Genomic DNA, 15,180 nt, shown 5'->3' with positions numbered 1-15,180 from the left:
GGCCTGGTGGGCCAGGATGTGCTCCACTCTCTCCTCCTCCCCCCTCATCTGCTCCCGTGTGCTCAGATCAGATATGTCCCTCTCCCGGACTTGCAGATTCAATGACATCCTTTGAAATAAATTCTTCTGGGGGGAGGGGCAGATGTCCATGTAGTAGTTGGGATTGGGGCCGGCCCCCCAGATCTCTCCACTGGTTCACTACTCCAAGCCGGCCTGTTGCATTCACATCTTGGGCACATATTTCTTTTGTAGTCTGTCTTAGTTTGGAAGCTCCACTGAAACCTCTCTCCATGAGTGATCTTGCTGGTAGTTGAGCTACTGGCAACATAGCCTTCAGCAGCATCACAGCAACATGCAAGCTTCCACAGTACAACAAATTGGTAGACTAGTGCTGATGTTATTATTTTTATTTTTTTTAATTAAATGGTCAACATATTGCAGACCCAGTCCATCTGTTCCCAGACTCTTACTCTTTTTAGCAAATTGTTCTGAATCAGGAGGGCTTACAAGTGAAAATACTGGGAGTCTGGTAAATATTGAGCAATGGCACAGAGGTTTGTCTGTTTGTATAGATGTGTTCTTAGGGCTTCATTCATGCCACCACATTCACCGAGCTATTATTTTGGATGTCATCAGTAGGTACTGGTAAATATGGAACACAGCTGCATGGTATGCAAAATAAGGAGACATTGTAATAAATTGTACAGAACTACCAGTGACCTGGTGTATAGATTTTGGTGAGTAAAGGCAATGAAATGTAATGGCAGCAAATATCTAATGTAGGGAGGAGGTTAGAAGATTGGAGAAAGATTAAGGCAAGACAGATGTTTGGCTTCCTGTACCTTTTTAGAAAGAAAGCCATTGTTATATTTTCAATTCGGACTCATTGCAACCTCATGTGCATCAATCATATTAAAATTGTCCTTCATACGATTTTCAGTGTCTGCTCTTTGGGAAGGGTATCACCTGGTCTGTGTTTCTTCTGAGGTGCTTCCGCATGGGCTATAACCCCTGTCATTCTGGTGACTAGCTGAAGCCTGTCTTTGGCCATATGAGCCTAGCAGCTGGCTTCGGGCTTTCAGCAGGGAGACGTTTCCCTCTTTTTCTTTCGTCGATTCCTATTCCTCCACCTGCATTTGAGTTCCAGAAGCTCCCATCTCCAGTTCAGAGGGGGAAAACATGCCTCTGTTCCTAAACAATAACAAAATATAATAAAAGATGGCCAACAACCTTTATTTCAGGAGCCCTGGTGATGCAGTACTTCGAGTATGTGTGTGCCAGCGGGAGGGTCAGCAATTGGAACCCATCAGCAGAAAATCATGGTCGTCAGCTTGCGAAAAGATGTCCAAAGCCTTGGAAACACAATGGGGGTAGTTCCATCCGGTCAATATGAGTTGGAATTGATTTCACAGTGAGGTTTGTTTGTTTTCTATTTCCTATAGGAGCTAGACTATGGAAATGGTTGGCCATTCTGTAAATTCAAACTGAAAAGAAAAACCTAAACGTTTTATAAAGTCTTCATTTCTCATTTCATCACCTTTTGAGCAAATCCCACTTGGTCTTGGTTGTACCCTCCAGATACTATGTGATTCACAGGCTCAACTATTGTGCTAATGCACAGCTACTAAAGTGAACGGGTTCGGGGTTAAATTTCTTCAAACATATATGTTCTATTCCATAACTCCAAGTACCTGTGTGTTTATCTGGGTAGACTAGAGAAACAATTTATAGACACTTATATGTGTGTACGAAAGAACTTTATATACCAGAGCAATTGAATATTGAGAAAACGTCCCAGCTCAGTCCAGATCGAGTCCATAAGTCCGGTATTAACCCACATGTCCGCTGCCAATCTATAATTTCCTCTTCAGACTCACAAAACACATGCAATGATGCTAAATTCAGGACAATTACGGGCCAGTAGGTGGGACGTCTTGTGGATCCAGAGGTGGTAGAGGCATCTCAGCACTGGCAAGGGTCTCCACGTGGCTCTCCCTGCTCAGGGCACTAGCGTAGCCATGTGTCTTGTCAGCTGCAGGAAGTCAGCATGTGTCCTGCCTCCAGCGAGCTATTTATCTCCTTATTGCCACCAAAGGAGGTCATCAAGCTGCAATCTGATTGACAGGCTAAACTCCACCCCTTCACTCTTAAGACAATCAAATTGACAACAGATTATGTAACTACCACAGGCAAATGTAACCTTAGTGGGAAGTAGTGTCTCTTTAGATATAATTAGTTGACATGGGGTTATATTGGAGTTGGGCGAATCCTCATTCAATATGACTGTTGTTTTTGTTAAAAAGAGAAGAGACCTAGATCCGGACAGATGCCCAGGGGAGATAGCTAGGTGACCTTGAAGGCAGGGACTGGAGTGATGCATCTCTGAGTCAAGGAATGCCAGTGACTGCTGGTTGTCACCCGAAACTGGGAGAGAGGCAGCGAGCGTGCTATTCCTCAGAGCCCTCGGAAAGAAGCAACATGCCCTACACCTTGACTCCCGACTTCTAGCTTCCAGAACTGTGAAGGAATCGAGTTTGTTGTTTTAAGTCACCCATCTGTGGTATTTTATTACGGTAGCCCTAGGAAACAGAGCCTGAGGAGAGCGACCCTTGGCCTCCGCTCATCAGCGTTATGAGAGAAATCCTTTCTTCTGCTCCACTTTTCAGCGCTCTTCATTGCTTTGAAGCTCAGGTCTCTCCTTCCCCAGAGATTTGAAAGTACACGTCTCTCATCCAAAATTATGGGCATCTTAATTTGTAATAAAATCACATGAATGAGTTGTGGTAAGTTTTTGGCAGGATCTAGAAAATAATGGTTTTATTTAACCATGAATCACTAAAACACCGCTTCCTAACATAATTGCCTCAAAGCAGCCTTTATTGTTAGTATTAAGAGATTTCCTCCACAAAGCTCTCTGCTTTAAGCAGACTTGCAATATAAAGATCTATGCACTGTCAGGACAGAAAATTGTCTTAAATCATCTTCCTCTCCACAGCATGGAATAAAAATGTGTTTCTTCTCATTATCTTCTTAAAGACATTGACTCAGGTTATAAGAGTACGAACAGGCTAAGATGTGCATCAATAGATCCCTGGTGACAAAGGAAGAGCTGAGGAATGCCATTTCATCTAAGGCAGTGGTTCTCCATCTGTGGGTGGCGACCCCTTAGGGGGTCGAACGCCCCTTTGACGGTGGCCGTCTGATTCATAACAGTAGCAAAATTATACTTATGAAGTAGCAACGAAAATAATTTTATGGTTGGCGGGGTCACCACCACATGAGGAATTTTATTAAAGGGTCACAGCCTTAGGATGGTGAGCACCATTGTTCTAAGGGAAAAATTTTCAATAACCAGGTGAAGAGTGTGGGGATTGCTATTTTGAGTTAGGGGCACTCTGGTGGGTGGCTTTCCTGGGACGAGAGCTGAGACTGCATGGGGTCATTGCCTTCCAAACAGGGTGGCTTTGGGTTACACATGGCTGGGACAGACCCACAAACAGCCATGGAGAATATGAAAGTTTGATAAAAACCTCAGTTGGAGCTATTTTTTGCACTGCCGTGGAATCAATCATTACATAATATTGCTTCTGAGTCACATGAAGAAAGAAGTAACATTTTCATCCATTTCTTTCTAAATGTAGGTGGACTTGACAATGTTGAGAGGCTGAATTCAATTCAGCGTTAAATGAAAATGTTCTCCCCTCATAGAACTTCAACTCTGAAACCCAACCTGCCTGACAGCCTTTTATTTCCTTTTCCCAAATAGAGGGGAATGAAATGACTTTGCCTTGTTAAACTCAGCCCCATGACACTGATTTATCCTCTTCCCGTCCAACTTGTTGTTATTCGGTGCTGTCCGGTCGAATCTGACTCATAGCAACCCTATTTAAACCGCATGGAGCACCGCCCGGCCCTGTGCCATCTGCAAAGCTGTCGGTCTGTCTGATCCCATTGTTGCTGTCACGGGTGTCAGTCCATCTCTTTGAAGGTCTTCCTCTCTTTTGCCACTCTTCTACTCTACCAAACATGATGCCCTTTTCTAGAACTGGTGTCTCCTGGTAACATGTCTAAAGTATGTGAGACAAAGTCTCACCACGTTGACATAAGGAGCATTCTACCTGTACTTCTTCCAAGACAGATGTATTTGTTCTGCTACTTGGATGCTGCTTCCAATAGTCTTCACCAACATCATCATTCAAATGCATTGATTCTTTGAGCTTCCTTTGAATGTCCAACTTTCACATGCCTCTGAGGTGACTGAGAAATATCATGGCTTGAGTCTTGGGCACTGTGTTGGGTCAGGCCGTGTAGAGAGACAAATCCAGTGACCCTCATATATGTTAACATATATATAGAGAGAGCTTTGTATGAGGAAATAATTATATATCAATACACCATCACAGCCCAGTCCAACTCGAGTCCATAAGTCCAATGCTAATCCATAAATGCCTCTTCAGACCCACGCAGCTGTGGCCAGTGGTGCAGAAAAGCAGGAAGCGGGAGGGACGCAGGCCAGTGGGTGCAGAGTCCAGTAGGTGCAAGGTAAGTGAAAGCATGGCCCTGTGCTGACAGCTGTCAGGGCCCACACGGGGCCCTGCTGGAGACAGCGTGTCTCAGAGAGGAGGAAGTGGCAGTGGCGGCGAGCGAGGCAGTTCCTGAAGTCCCTCCCTCTCATTCAAAAGACCACACTCGCAAGGAGGTGTCATGGAGCTACCACTTGATCGACAGGTTTGGCTTCACCCTACCTCGGAGTGGCTAGTTGACATGAAATCATCCAACCACCACACACACTGTAGACCTCAAAGTCCGTATGTTTTCTTCAACACTTTAAAGAGGTCTTGCGCAGCGGATTTACCCAATGCTGTGCATCATTTGACCCCTTGACGAATGTTTCCATAAGCATGGACGGTGGATCCAAGCAAGATGAAATTCTTGAAAACTTCAAACTTTTCTTGTTTACTCTGATACTACTTATTGGTTCCGTGGTTTTTCTTTATACGTCAAATCCACCCTCCCTTACAGCCAGCAAGTTTGTGTCATCTGGGTCTCTCGGTTTTTCATGAATCTTCTCCAGTCCTGATATCACGTTCTTCTTCCTGCAATCTGCCGTCTTTGATCATTTGCTCAGCATACCGATTGAGTCAATACGATGAAAGCATATCATCCTGATCCACACTTATAAACAACATTTCAATCCATGCAGGCTCCCTTTGTTCTGTTCTAATGACTGTCTCTGAATCGGCATACAGGGTCTGCATGAGCCAAGTGAAGGGTCCTGGAACTCCCACTTTTCTCAAGGCTGTCCATAGTTTCTTATGATCCACACAGTTGGCTTTTGCATAGTCAATAAATCATAGGTAAACATCTTCTGATAGTCTCTGCTTTCAGCCAAGTGATGACATTTGATAGCACAGGGCTGCTAACGGAAAGGCTGGTGGGCCAAACCCACTAGCTGTTCTGTGTAAGAGACATGAGGTTGTTGTCTGTTCCCCAAATGATTTACAGTCTCAGAGACCCAAAGGGGGAAGTTCTGGTCTGTCCTATAGGGTTGCTGAATCCAACTTGAATTTCTGGACATTTCCCTGGGATTCAAGTTGGATTCAGAAGAATGCTGGGCATTGTCCTGACTGATAATATTGAACTTCTCCATAGTCTCTCTCCACAGTTGTTGTGAATTTGATTCCGGTGTATTCTCTCCAGTGAATTATTAACAATTAGGATATGTGGATCTCCATTTATGTTATTATATTACATTGGATTGTCATTAATGATTGGGTTATTCAATTCACATAGTACTAACTCTATTATTTGGGTGTAATATTTGTTACTTTGTGTGCGTAATTCTGAAAATGACTCAAGAGAAGTGGAGCGGTCCTTTAAAAGAGTCTTTCTGAGCTTGGGTTTACAAAACATGTTCATAAAGAATTAAGCATTCTGCTATTTGTCCTTGATCTTCCAACAATGAAATATTCCTTCTAGTTCCTTAGGCATCTATAAACTAAAGCACTTAAATATCAATACATATAGGATGTAATTTTTTCTTCTTGTTATATTACAATCACAGAAACATGTTTGACCCAGATTAGTATTTCTTTGAATGAGAATGAATAGGCTTTTACATTTCTTTATAAATATCTCCAAGTCTATTGAAATGCACTATTAAATGTTTCTTTTCTCCGTCACGTAACAAAGAACAGTCTTGTGTGCAATGTTCCTCATTTGCAAAATTAAAAGAGAAATTGTTATAGCACGTCAATTATCTTCTCTCCTCTGACCTCAGGAAACATGCCTAAAAATGACAAGAGGTTGTCCCAGAGCTTGAGCATGGGTGTTCTGGCTGGGTAACACGGAATACATGTCTGCATGATGCCATGAAGCAGAGGCGTTGGGGAGAGTCAAGGGCTCTTCCCCATTGGGCCAGAAGTGCTGGCCCTGGCACAGAAACGTTGGCCTCTGCACAGAAGATGAAGCATCTTCAGCCATGCTCTCCTCAGATGTTCATACCTGCAACATCTAATGATTCATACCCGCAACATATAACGATTCCTCTCTCCCTGAAATCTGGACTTCTCATCTCAAATCTTTACTCAATGTTTCGGTTTGCTTCAGTCCGAAACATTTCTTGAGCATGACTTCCATGGGATGTCTTTGTACTGTTCAGTAGAGAAATTAGTCCTCTAACAATTTCAAGTTCAAAGAATGATAGTAGATGTCCCTAGGTTTAGTCTTCTTCATTATCCTTCCTGATAATTAATTCTTAGCACATATCATCCACACTGCTTGTATTAATTTCCTAAGGCTGCTGTGACACAATAATGCAATTTGGGGCTACTTTAAACAACAAAAATCATTGTCTCACCGTTTTGGAGGGTAGGAGTCTAGGATCGGGGGACTGACTGTATTGACTCCTTCTGAGGCTTTGACAGAAAAGTGGTTTCATGCTTTCTGCGAGCCGCTGGAGACTTTATTTGTTCCTCTACTTGCAGAGACACACGGTGTCTTTCTTCTTTCTGGACTTGCTTTGTGTCCTTTCTCTTTGACAGGATAAGGCACAGCTCGGATTAGCACCCTGTCACTCTGGGGGCAGAGTGGGTTACACATGGCAGTTAACTGCACGATCAGAGGGCTGAAACCACCAATGGCCCCATGGAGAAAGATGGGGCTTTCTCCTCCCATAAAAAGCGACTTGCTGTCTTGAAACTCACAGGGGGTGGTTCTACCAGGTCTCACAGGGTCACTAAGAGTGGGTATTGACTTGAATTTTGGTTTGATTCTAGTTTTACTTTGTGAGGACTTAACGGATAACATCAAAAGATCCCTTTTCCCAAATAATGTCAAGATCATAAGTATTAGGGATAATAATGATACATTTTAGGGGGAAACAGTTCAGCCCATCAGTGTATATAAACTCGCTCTCCCGCTACCCCGCATATGCCTTTCTCCTCTAGAATGTAGGACTGCTGGGATTTCTTCTTTATTTCTTTCTTATTTAGCTCTTCAGTTTATTTATTTATACACCTAGAGCACTTAGTAGATTTCCTAGAGCCACAGCTAGATGACCATGTGCAGACCATTGCAAGGGAGTGAGGATGCTCACTATATGAGGGGACCACTAATGAGGTCCTAAATCGGTCCCTGAGAAGAGCTGAGAAATTGTTTGGATGATGCTTTTACAGGGTATATCCTTTACCACCCCATTACCTTCCCTCTCTAAACACTGTCAAATTCATTCCCTTGATCTGCTTTAAATGGATCATCCTTGAACTTACCAGAACAAACAAACAACCTAAGCTACCAAACTGGATTTCCCAGAATCTGAGCAATCCTGCTCATGGAGTGAATTGGCAAATTGTTGGTAAGAGCTGAAATCTGAAGCAAATGATAATTTAGACTTTGAATCCCAGGGGAAATGGTGTATAGCTCAAGGAGGTTGTAGTCTCTGACTCTCTGTCCCAGGCAGGCTACAAAACTAGGATCATTGGACACTTGTACAGAGAAGAGGGAGAAAAGATTTCTCCAACAGGCAATTATGAGCCTTAGATAATTGCCTTGCATTATAATGTAAATTTGCAAGCAGATAAAGAGAAAGCTGTGGGTGGAGTATATATGTAGATTTTCAGAAAGTATTTGATAATTCAGTTTTCAGTCTAGTATCCCAAATCACCTGCGCACTGGAGGAGGGCAGCTGGTCAGTCACAGTGTGGAACCAACTTTAAATAGCACATGAGGACTGTGACAGACATTCTCTTTGTGGAGAAATACACAGGAGGAATTCTTCAAGTTCTTGCTTTAATTATTTAAGGTCTTTATAAATTAATTTTAATTAAAAATGAAAGGTACAGCAAACCCCCAAATCCGTGAATGACACAAACCATTTTTGAGGTTGAGACACGGGCTGAAATAGACATAAAGGGAGGAAGTTCATCAATTTGGATGGAATGGCAACTAGAAGCTCTGAAGAAGCAGCACACATGTATGTTTATCAAGGACCACGCGTAGAGAAGGCCCTATTGTGAACACTGGACACGTGCTACTGCACTTCGTCTCACCACTGCTGCATGAAGCAGGGACACCTGTGATCTTCATTTCACTCATGATGAAACAGAGAGAGTGAGAGACCAAGTTGCCCCAAATCACACACACTGTAAATGGTGGAGTTGAATTTAAGCCTAAGGAACCTAATTCCGAACTTGTGAGCCTATTGCGCCCCTCTGGGGCTTCAAATGCCTAGAGAAGGAAAGGCATCAAATGGATCGAAGGTGCTAGGTAGATGGCTCAGTGAGGCCATTCTTCCAGGAGGCAAGGAAAGAAGAAAAACCAAAAACCAAAACACCCAGGCATCCGAAGAGTGTTGAAAAGTCAAAGCAAACATTATCTTAAATGTCTTCAATGAAAACACATTAATATCTGCATTATTGCATGTGAGCAGTTTGAGCCAAATGCAATTTTAAAGGAACCAGTCCAAGGAAATTGGCCATAAAAATGGCAGAAAAGATGAAATGGAGTTTTGGAGAGAGACCTTATTTTTTTTTACAGAAAAGGCTGAGATTAATATCTATGAAATCCTCTATGGCATGCCTAAGATAGATCCAGAAGTTATTCATGATCTGGCACGGGCGGATTTAGGAACCACAAAGAAGTAATGCTTCACTCACATAGTCCGAAAGCAATGACATAGTTATTACCAGAAGTTAGTGTGCTTAACACATCACAAGAGTAATTAAAAACAACCCCTGAAAACAGAGATGCCAGGGAGAGTAACAATAGACCTCACTGGTCACATGATTCTAATGTGGCTTTGAAGTCAGATGGACCCAAGTTCAAGTTCAGGCTCCACAGTTCACTTAACCTGTCTGAGCCACAGTTTCATCACCTGCCAACTGCTGATGATCATACTTGACCGGGCAGTTGTGCCTGGCACGTTATTGCCACTCCCAACATGTTACATGTTATTTCTGTGAAGATGGCCCCATGCTTGTCTGTTTGATGTGTTCAGACGTTTTACTTTTCCACTAGACTGGAAGTTTCTGGAGGTTTCCATTTGATTTTACTCTGAACTGCAGTTCTTAGGCTGAACTGTGACATACTGTTCCAATGTCTATAGATGCATGATGAGAAAATGCTAACAGCTTCTGAATCTTGATGCAAGACATGTTTTTGTGTCATGTTTCTTATAAATGAAAGCAGTTTACATAGTGTTTCTTGATTGCCTTTTCTTAATAGCTGATAGCTCCTTTGTGCTTTCTTGGGCCTCCTGTGCCTATTGGTTGGTTGATGGTCAATCGGTTGGTTTTCGATGGTCCTTGAATGCACACGAGCGAAGGGAAGGACCTCGTGTGCTGGCCCTCTAAGGGCATTCTCCTTTCGTTTGCCATTTCTCAGTTCCTGGGTTGACAACTCTTTTGAGGCCAGCCACCAAAACATAGCAACAATATAAATAGCAATAATGACACGCTGTCCCACTGAAGCCATCTGCAACGTGCAGGGTGAGTTGAATACTAGACAAGGAAGAATGTGTTTGTGATGACTCACATGGTATCGAGAACTTCGGGGCACCTGAGCCATGTTGTTTAAAGTCAAATATGTCAGGTGATCTGATCCTAAGGATGGACTGTGACACTAATGTGCCTTTTGCCGAAACGAGGTCAGCAGGCAGGGCTGAAGGGCTACACCCAGCGGTGGCAATTGCTCAGGAAATGATATTTTAGAAAATTATATCCTAAGTTTCAGCATTTCTCATTTCTGGGGAATGGCGTTTTTCTAAATCCTATTATGATGATTTTTCCTTTTTTGCCTAGCAAGTAGGTGACTCTTTTTTGGTAACCTGAAGACTGACTTATGAAACACACACACAAAGGAAATCGTCCAGGACTTTTCACACGGTGTCGTTTCTTTTGCATTCTCTTTCGGAAGAAACAGAGAACTACTTGTCAGAGGGGAACACCTGCCAAAACAAACCAACAAAAATACAGCGGAAAACAAATAGTTCATGAGAAGCTGAGAGTCTATTAGTTTATTTGTTATTTCTGTAAACTGACATCCACCTGAAAGCCATGGCTTTGGAAACCCCCCTGAGATGGGCAACACATTTATAACACGGGAGACTAGCCTCATCTTCCTTTTATTTTTACCTTCACTTCAAAGTTCCTGGCGATAGTCAACAAAAACGAATGAAAGGTCAATGAGGAACAACACAGACTTGTTTGATCTTCAGCGCCCCTTGAGGGGGCAGCTAACCAAGTCTGGGTGCTGGGCAACTTTTTGAATTGTTGTTTCTGTAGGTCTCCCAACCCTGCGGGTGGGGGGTGGATCCAGAATCCACTCCGAATTGCAGTCAACATCCATGTTTGCTTTAGGTGGGGGAGGGGGGTGTTGTTTTTTAATCAACCAGGAAAATAAATCACAGACAATTTCTGTTACCAATGGACGTACACTTGGAGAGATCAGAGATGACTGTATTACATTCAGGAGACTTCAGACAGCTATTTACATGAGTATCCCTGCAGCATTACCCAATGCCTACTTTAATCTGTCCCCCAACTCTTGATTCTTCAGAATCACTTAAGAAATGGCAAAGGCTACCTCTTTGCACGCATGCTTGGCCCCTTTCTAGGCTGGTTTTGAAGCACATCTCATATACAGTGAACCCTCGTTTATCGCGGTTAATCAGTTCTAGACCCTACCGTGATAAATGAAATTCCGCGAAGTAGGATTCCTTATTTGTAAATCAAATATTTTCGTAGTTAGAGCATAGAGGACATGAAAAAACACCCTTTAGTCACCATTACACTCGTATTACCCAATTTATTAAATGAAAAAGGGAAAATACAGTAAAACATTTTGGACGTTACAATTATCATTTATTATTTATTATATTATTTATGGCATCAAGCGTGTACAGTATGAGCCAATCAGTGGCAGTAATGACAGAGCATGCGCTGTTACGCAAAAACCGCGGTAGAGTGAAGCTGCGGAAGTTGAAGCGCGAAGTGGCGAGGGTTCACTGTACTTCCTACCCAAGCACGAGAAAGAGGACAAGGAAACAGGTGAGAAGCAATACAGCACTTTCTTCCGGGGAGGCTGTGTGCGGGCTTCTGTCTAGGAGGCAGGTCTTATACTTATAGATGAGACCTTGATATGCTGGGGCCAAAATGCCGAAGCATTTGTTTTGTAAAGTGTTACATTTATTTTTAAAAATTAACCTGGATTTTACAGGGAGAATAAGGTTGTTAATGTGTACGCACTCCAGCCCTGGCAGAAGTTTCCAGAATGGCTCCTGGGCGGCTTCCATCGGAGAGGGAAGGGGCTGCTGGTCTCTGGAACCACAGGTCAAATTCTAGTTTCCCTGTTCATCTTGCAGCACACACAAGAGTTGGCTGTGAGGACCTTTGTTGTTTTCCCCTTTGTGTTGAAACATCTAATTAAAGAATGCTGGATAGAGATGAACTTCTCCCTCTCCCTCCCACAATGGTTATTTTTCTGCCAGAGTCAAAGAGTCCTTGCCCTTTGAGGGTCATCCTAGTTTGATGGTCAAATCCTTCTTTTTTTGTTACACACCAAAAAGTTGCCTCTGCTCCTAGAAATGTTCTATTCTTGCTTCCTGTCCCCTTGTTCCCGTTCCCCCTTCTGTGCATGTTCCATGAAAGCACTGTTAAGCAATTTCACCTCTTTGTTTTTTTTGTTTTTTAAGTTGCTGGAGAAGAACATGGCTTTAAGAGCTTTCATGCTGTGTCATGACATAGATACTCTTTTCTACACCGCCCAGCACATTTTTGAATGAAGGGCAGGAAGCCGGGTTCTAAAGCTATTCTTGAACTGAGCCCCAGAAAGAATGAAGTGCTAACGAAGGTAAGAGCGTTGACAGAAAAGAGAACCTTCCTGGGTCATAAAGTCCAGCCTTTCATCTAGAGTGCAGCGGTGAAAAGTGCTGACTCACTGGAATGAATTTGAGGTTCAAGTTACAATCTTCTCATAGCAGATTGTGTGATTAAGTTCTTTGACCAAAGCCCTGTTTAACCCTCCGTGGGAAACTTTGAAGTTGTTATTTGCCATCAAGTTGATTCTGACCTGTGGCAACCTCAAGTGCACAGTTCAGCGGCAGCATATGGTTTTCAAAGCTGTGACCTCTTGGATGCAGATTGCAAAACTCGGCTTCCAAGTCCTCTCTGGGTGGGCTCGAACCCCTCACGCTTGCCCAGTAGGCAAGCACTTAGCTGTGTGTGTGTTGACCAGGGACATCATTGTGGGATTGAAGGAGGCTCAATTCTATACCTCTTTGACCTGTTCTCCCCATTGCCACCATCCATGAGAATCAGCACCAACTGAATTCATTCTTTTCTTTTTTTTGCAAAGGGTTTCATGAAACACACTTGCTTTTGAGCTTTGAGCACTTGGGCAGCTGACGGCGGCTGCATTTTTGTGCCCATAAGTGCCCTGGGACTGTGCCCATAAATACACTGGGAATCTGCTCTTCCATGCAGGGAAAGTTGCATTCCACCAGTTTAAGGCCCACACCCAGGCCACACCTTAAAAGTCATCTGAAGCTTCAGAGATAAGGGTCACTAAAGGGAAAGAGAAAGAGAGGGAGAGATCTTATTTTCCTTCCACCCCCATCTCCTTCCTCAGACCGAGAGCCAGGCCTCTCTGCACGCTTTTCTTCTCCTGAAAGAACGTGGCCTGTGACCTACCCCTCTCTTCTAGATTCCGTGAAAGTGTAAGGGTCTCTTCATCCAGATGAGTTTTCTGATATCCGCTGTCCAGCCCTACAGACTTCTGTCCCTGAAGTGTTGCTTTTTGTGTGTGGTCTTCTTGCCCCTACCTGACTACTGTACGGTTCTATTCTGTCTTAGATGTGGAACATTCTAGTTGGTCTTTCTTCTCACAGCGGAATGATCCTTGTTGACAATAAAGTCCCGGCTGCCTGGTGAGTCGATGTAGCCTCACATGGGTCAGACAGTGAATGCACAATTGTTAATTGACTGAGCACACACACTCTGGGGCCCCCCAAGGCTGGAATGACTTCCGGCGTGCTCTAGCAAGCTACTTTTACCTTGAGCCGGTAGGCTAGGCATGTTGTTATTATTTGCTGCAAGTTGATACCAACTCAGAATGAGCCTGTGAAGACAGAGAAGAACTTCCTCATAGGGTCTCCTAGGTTATAATATTTATGAAAACAGATCACCAAGTCTTCTGTGAAGCTGCTGGTGGGTATAGCCATAAACCTTTGGGCTGCCAGTCAAGCACTTAGCCATTACACCACTAGGGTTTCTTACTTGAAACTCACGCTCACCGCCACCTTTGAGTTGATCCGGACTGACAGCAGTCCTTAACTTAGGGAAGTTTGGAAGGAGCGAGGGAGCTCTGGTGCTTTAGTGGGGTACAGATAGAAGCTGCTAACGTCCAGGTCAACAATCTGACACCACCAGCAGCTCCCGGATGCGTTACCGTTTCAGAAAACCACAGTGACAATTCTACCCTGTGCTCTAGGGCCGCCGTGAGTTGGAATCGACTTGCTGGCAGTGAGTTTGACTTTGAGTAGCAGAGTTGCGGGGCAGGATCGTGAGATAACTTGCTTCCTGGGGAGCAACCTAAGATCCTTTAAAAGGGGAATCAAATTGGGAATCTCTGTTTTCTTGCAATTCCGGTATTCTGCGCCAGCTTCAGTGTGACCTTGTTCTACCAGTGTGGGACAGTCACTCATCCGGGTGAGCGCCAGTTTCGCTAAGTGTTTGTCTCACTCCAGTGTAGGAGCATAGTTGAAGCCATCAGGAGCCTTCTTTCATCTATGTCGGTGGTCTCCACACTTTTTAGCTTTGCATTCTACAAGTAAAAACTTGATCTTCTCTTCCTACGTAACTATACGTTATACTCATGCACGACTCTGCTAATGCATCATGTACATTATACATATCACATATATAAATGAAAAGGGAATGAAATATTTATATATTGGTTGTAATTTCTGTATCTTATTCCTTGGCGTCAACGGATCATTGTTGTTTCCTAGGTGCTGGGCATAACCCAAATTGAAGGGGAAGTATCTCTCGTGCTCGACTGAAGAATCGGGGGAAAAGTCAGGGATGTCATTTGATTTCTAGAGGAGAGTGATGTGAGTGTGAAGTGCTCATGCTTCTTTCTGCGCTTGTGTACCTTTCTGGGTGCTAGATCCTCAATGATCTCACCGAAGTGTCGAGATTAACGTAGGCAACACCTGAGTTTAAGGGTGAGGTGATCTTCAGAAGTCTGTTCATTGCTCTACTGTTTTCCTGGAAAATGTTTCATTGAATCTTGTTGATGCTTCCATTACATCTTGATTCTTTCATTGTTGATTCTCCCAACTTCATCTTTCAGTAGTCAAATTTGGGGCACCAGGAGGAATCTTAGCGATAAATTCTCAGTCTAATTTTTAGCACATGGCACATGGAAATTGAACCATAAAAAGTGAGTAGGCTTCTTGATGTCACAGGTAAGCACTGTTGCCTGTAAAATTGACCACTTCTCCTTCTCGCCAAAAGAAACCTATTTTGTTTTCCCTCCTCTCCTTGGCCATGCTTGGTGGGAGGAAAGGCTCTCTTCTTTAGACCTAGGGAATGCCTCTGGATCAAATGTTGGAGATCCCATCAGCATTACTCAGTGACTGGGCTTATGCTTATGCATATCACATGGCTTTTTCTTCTTCTT

Source organism: Echinops telfairi, unplaced genomic scaffold (assembly GCF_000313985.2).
Source record: "Echinops telfairi isolate 266 unplaced genomic scaffold, ASM31398v2 ScPeMD7_3533;HRSCAF=4204_0, whole genome shotgun sequence".
Lineage (NCBI taxonomy): Eukaryota > Metazoa > Chordata > Mammalia > Afrosoricida > Tenrecidae > Echinops > Echinops telfairi.
This window is presented reverse-complemented; position numbering follows the sequence as displayed.